The sequence below is a fragment of the Aotus nancymaae genome, unplaced genomic scaffold, assembly GCF_030222135.1.
Source record: "Aotus nancymaae isolate 86718 unplaced genomic scaffold, 86718_ANA_hifiasm-v0.15.2.pri h1tg000012l, whole genome shotgun sequence".
In the NCBI taxonomy this organism is placed as follows: Eukaryota; Metazoa; Chordata; class Mammalia; order Primates; family Aotidae; genus Aotus; species Aotus nancymaae.
Genome location: NW_026988423.1, coordinates 29,020,982 through 29,026,981, shown reverse-complemented (window position 1 = coordinate 29,026,981; position 6,000 = coordinate 29,020,982).

Sequence of the window (6,000 nt, the reverse complement as noted above, 5' to 3'; positions counted from 1 at the left end):
AAGATTTATAATCCTTTGGATATATACCCAATAATGGGATTGTGGGGTCAAATGGAATTTCTATTTCTAGGTCTTTGAGGAATCGCCACACTGTCTTCCACAATGGTTGAACTAATTTACACTCTCACCAACAATGTAAAAGTGTTCCTATTTCTCCACATCCTCTCCAGCATCTGTTGTCTCCAGATTTTTTAATGATCATCATTCTAACTGGTGTGAGATGGTATCTCAATGTGGTTTTGATTTGCACTTCTCTAATGACCAGTGATGATGAGCATTTTTTCATATGTTTATTGGCCTCATATATGTCTTCTTTTGTAAAATGTCTGTTCATGTTCTTCACCCACTTTTGGCTGGGTTTGTTTGTTTTTTTCTTGTAAATCTGTTTTAGTTCTTTGTAGAATCTGGATATTAGCCCTTTGTCAGATGGGTAGATTGCAATAATTTTTTCCCATTCTGTTGGTTGCCAGTTCACTCTAATGATTGTTTCTTTTGCTGTACAGAGCTCTGGAGTTTAATTAGATCCCATTTGTCTATTTTGGCTTTTGTTGCCAATGCTTTTGGTGTTTTAGTCATGAAGTCCTTGCTTATGCCTATGTCCTAAATGGTTTTGCATAGGTTTTCTTCTAAGATTTTTATGGTGTTAGGTCTTATGTTTAAATCTTTAATCCATCTAGAGTTAATTTCAGTGTAAGGTGTAAAGAAGAGGTCCAGTTTCTGTTTTCTGCACATGGCTAGCCAGTTTTCCCAACACCATGTATTAAACAGGGAATCCTTTCCCCATTGCTTATTTTTGTCAGGTTTGTCAAAGATCAGATGGTTGTAGATGTGTGGTGTTGCTTCTGAGGCCTCTGTTCTGTTCCATTGGTCTATTTCTCTGTTTTGGTACCAGTGCCAAGCTGTTTTAATTACTGTAGCCTTGTAGTATAGTTTGAAGTCAGGTAGCTTGATGTCTCCATTTTTGTTCTTTTGGCTTAGGCTATGCAGGCTCTCTTTTGGTTCCATCTGAAGTTTAAGGTGTTTTTTTTCCAGTTCTGTGAAGAGGGTCATAGGTAGCTTGATGGGGATAGTGTTGAATCTGTAAATTACTTTAGGCAGTATGGCCCCCTAACTATGAGCATGGAATGTTTTTCTGTCTGTTTGTGTCCTCTCTGATTTCCTTGAGCAGTGGTTCATAGTTCTTCTTGTAGAGGTCCTTTACATACTTTGTTAGCTGTATTCTAGATATTTTATTCTCTTTGTGGCAATTGTGAATGGGAGTTCACTCTTGATTTGGTTCTCTTTTAGTCTGTTATTGGTGTGTAGGAATTCTTGTGATTTCTGCACATTGATTTTATATCCTGAGACTTTGCTGAAGTTGCTTATCAGTTTAAGGAGATTTTGGGCTGAGATGATAGGGTCTTCTAAATATACAATCATGTCATCTGCAAATAGAGACAATTTGACTTCCTCCTTCCTAATTGAATACACTTTATTTCTTTTTCTTGCCTGATTGCTCTGGCTAGAACTTCCAATACCATTTTGAATGGGAGTGATGAGAGAGGGCATCCTTGTCTAGTGGCAGATTTCAAAGGGAATGCTTCCAGTTTTTGCCCATTCAGTATGTTATTGGCTGTGGGTTTGTCATAAATAGCTTTTATTATTTTGAGATATGTTCCGTTGATACCTAGTTTATTGAGACTTTTTAGCATAAAGCGCTGTTGAATTTTGTCGAAGGCCTTCTCTGCATCAATTGAGATAATCATGTGTTTTTTGTCTTTGGTTCTGTTTATGTGGTGGATTATGTTTATAGACTTGCGTATGTTGAACCAGCCTTGCATCCCCAGGATGAAGCCTACTTGATCATGATGGCTAAGCTTTTTGATGTGCTGTTGCAATCAGTTTGCCAGTATTTTATTGAAGATTTTTGCATCTATGTTCATCATGGATATTGGCCTGAAGTTTTCTTTTCTTGTTGAGTCTCTGCTGGGTTTTGGTATCAGGATGATGTTGGTCTCATAAAATGATTTGGGAAGGATTCCCTCTTTTGGATTGTTTTCAATCGTTTCAGAAGAGGTACTAGCTCCTCTTCGTATGACTGGTAGAATTGGTCTGTGAACCCATCTGGACCTGGCTTTTTTTTTGTTGGTAGGCTATTAATTGCTGCCATGACTTCAGATCTTGTTATTGGTCTATTTAGGGTTTCAACTTCTTTCTGGTTTAGGCTTGGGAGGGTGCAAGCGTCCAGGAATTTATCCATTTCTTCCAGGTTTACTGGTTTATGTGCATAGAGTTGTTTGTAGTTATCTCTGATGGTAGTTTGTATCTCTGTGGAATCAGTGGTGATATTCCCTTTATTGTTTTTTTATTGCATCTATTTGATTATTCTCTCTTTTCTTTTTTATTAATCTGGCTAGTGGCTTGCCTATTTTGTTGACATTTTCAAAAAACCAGCTCCTGGATTTATTGATTTTTGAAGGGTTTTTTTGTATCTCTATCTCCTTCAGCTCTCCTCTGATCTTAGTTATTTCTTGTCTTCTGCTAGCTTTTGAGTTTTTTTGATCTTGCTCTGCTAGCTCTTTCAATTTTGATGATAGGGTGTCAATTTTAGGTCTTTCCTTGCATCTCATATGGGCATTTATTGGTATAAAATTTCCTCTAGACACTGCTTTAAATGTGTCCCAGAGATTCTGGTATGTTGTGTATTCATTCCTGTTGTTTCAAAGAACATCTTTATTCCTGCCTTCATTTCATTGTTTATCCAGTCAACATTCAAGAGCCAGTTGTTCAGTTTCCAGGAAGTTGTGGGCTTCTTAGTTGGTTTCTTAATCCTGAGTTCTAATTTGATTGTGCTGTGGTCTGAGAGACTGTTTGTTACGATTTCTATTCTTTTTCATTTGCTGAGGAGTGATTTACTTCTAATTATGTGATCATTTTAGAGTAGGTGTGATGTGATGCTGCGAAGAATGTATATTCTGTGGATTTGGGATTCAGAGTTCTATAGATAACTATTTGGTTTGCTTGGTCCAGATCTGAGTTCAAGTCCTGGATATCCTTGTTAATTTTCTGTCTCATTGATCTGTCTAATATTGATAGTGGCATGTTAAAGTCTCCCATTATAATTGTGTGGGAGTCTTAGTCTCTTTGTACATCATTAAGAACTTGCTTTATGTATCTGGGTGCTCCTGTTTTGGGTGTGTATATATTTTGGATCATTAGCTCTTCTTCTTGCAGTGATACTTTTACCATTATGTAATGCCCTTCTTTGTCTCTTTTGCTGTTTGTTAGTTTAAAGTCCATTTTAACAGAGACTAGGATTGCAACTCCTGCTTTATTTTGCTCTCCATTTGCTTGGTAAATCTTCCTCCATCTCTTTATTTTGAGCCTATGTGTATCCTTGCACATATGATGGATTTCCTGGATACAGCACACTGATGGGTTTTAAGTTTTTATCCAATTTGCCAGTCTTTATCTTTAGATTGGGGCATTTAGCCCATTTACATTTAAGGTTAATATTGTTATGTGTGAATTTGATGTGCCATTTTGATGCTAGCTGGTTGTTTTGCCTGTTAGTTTTGGTACGTTTTTGAAGTGGCTGGTACTGGTTGTTCCTTTCTATGTTTAGTGCTTCTTTTAGAAGCTCTTGTAAGGCAGGTCTGGTGGTGACATAATCTCTGAGCAATTGCTTGTTTGTAAAGGATTTTCTTTCTCCTTTGCTTATGAAGCTTAGTTTGGCTGGATATGAAATTCTAGGTTGAAAGTTCTTTTCTTTAAGGATATTGAATATTGGCCCCCACTCTCTTCTGGCTTGTAGGGTTTCTGCCGAGAGATCCGCTGTGATTCTGATGGGCTTTTCTTCCCGGATAACCCTACCTTTCTCTCTGGCTGCCCTTAGCATTTTTTTCTTCATTTCAACCCTGGTGAATCTGACAATTATGTGCCTTGGGGTTGCTCTTCTTGAGGAATATCTTTGTGATGTTCTCTGTATTTCCTGGACTGGAATGGTGGCCTGCGTTTCTAGGTTGGGGACGTTCTCCTGGATAATATCCTGAAGAGGGTTTTCCAGCTTGGATTCATTCTCTCCATCACATTCAGGTACACCTATCAAATGTAGATTAGGTCTTTTCACATAATCCCATATTTCTTGGAGGCTTTGTTCATTTCTTTTCACTCTTCTCTATTCTTGCCTTCTCCTTTTATTTCATTAGGTTGATCTTAAATCTCTGATATCCTTTCTTCTGCTTGGTTGATTCAGCTATTGAAACTTGTGTATGCTTCATGAAGTTCTCTTGTGTTTTTCAGCTCCATCAGGTCATTTATGTTCTTCTCTAAGCTGTTTATTCTCTTTAGCATTTCATCTAACCTTTTTTAAAGTTCTTAGTTTCTTTGCATTGGGTTAGAACATGTTCTTTTAGCTCAGAGAAGTTTGTTATTACCCACCTTCTGAAAACTGTTTCTGTCAATTCATCAGACTCATTCTCCATCCAGCTTTGTTCCCCTGCTGGTAAGGAGTTGTGATCCCTTGGAGGATAAGAGGCATTCTGGTTTTTGGTGTTTTCATCCTTTTTGTGTTCATTTCTTTCCATCTTTGTGGATTTATCTACCTGTGGTCTTTGCAGTTGGTGATTTTCGGATGGGGTCTCTGAGTGGACGTCCGTTTTGCTGATGATGAAGTTATTTCTTTCTGTTTTTTGTTTTCCTTTTAACCGTCAGGCCCCTCTGCTGTAGGACTGCTGGAGGTCCACTCCAGTCTCTGCTTGCCTGGGGATCATCCATGGGGACTGCAGAACAATAAGAGTTGCTGCCAGTTTCTTCTTCTGATATCTTCATTCCAGAAGATTATCCACCAGATGTCAGCCTGACCTCTCCTTTACAAGTGCCTCTTTGGATATAAAGGGGTCAGAGAGCTGCTTGAGGAGACAGTCTGTCCCTTATAGGAGCTCAAGTGCTGACCTGGGAGCTCCATTGTTCCATTTAGAGCTTCTGGGTAGGTATGTTTAAGCCTGTTGCAGCAGAACTCATAAGCACCTTATTCCCCAGGTGCTCTGTCCTGGGAAGGTGGGGCTTTAATTATAAGTTCCTGATGTGCTACTGCCTTTTTTCAGAGATACCCTGCCCAGCAAGGTGGTAGTCTAGCCACAGTCTGCCCACAGAGGTGTTACTGAGCTGCTATGGGCTCTCCCAAGCTGCTGTGTGAACTTCCTGTTAGAACTTCCTTGGTAATGGTGGTCTGCCTCAGTAATGGCGGACTGCCTCAGTAATGGTGGACTGTCTCAGTAAAGGTGGATTGCCTCAGTAATGGTGAACTGCTTTGGTAATGGCAGACTGCCTGGGTAGTGGTGGACTGCCTTGGTAATGGCTGACGCCCCTCCCCCCACCGAGATGGACTGTCCTGGGTCCAGCTGTGCTTGCTGTGAAGCTCTCAATCCAAAACATTTCATATTGCTGGTCTTTGTAGGGGGTGGGACCCGCTGAGTCTGATCACCTGGCTCCCTGTTTCAGCCCCCTTTTTTTCAGTTTACTGGGAAGCTTTGTATCGCAGGCATTCCAGGTGCCTGTTGAAGCAGCCACCCAGATTTGTGCAAGTTTTGGTATGGAGACCCACAGCGCCAGCTAAAACAGCTGTGCTGGAAACTCGTGGCACTTTTCAGCCTGGGAATCTCCTGGTCTGTGGGCAGTAAAAACTAGTTTGGAACTGCAGTGATCACTCACCCTCTATGTTCTTCTCCCTGCAAACTGCACTTCTTTTTTTTCCTGGTGAGTACACCTTTATTTATTTTCAAGTTAGAGTCCTCAGAATAATCTTAGTGGAACCTCACAATTGTCAAAACATGAGATCACAACTCAAAAAATCAATTTAAAACTTCAAATTTGAATTGAATTTTACCTAGTAAGGGAGGGATCTTGTCTGTCAAAGCAAACTGTTGATCTTACAGGGATTTTTGAGGAAGAGTTTGTTGTGTTAGTGAAAGAGGTGGTAGTGGAATTATGTCAGTTTTATTTCAGATGTGGTTTTCAGGT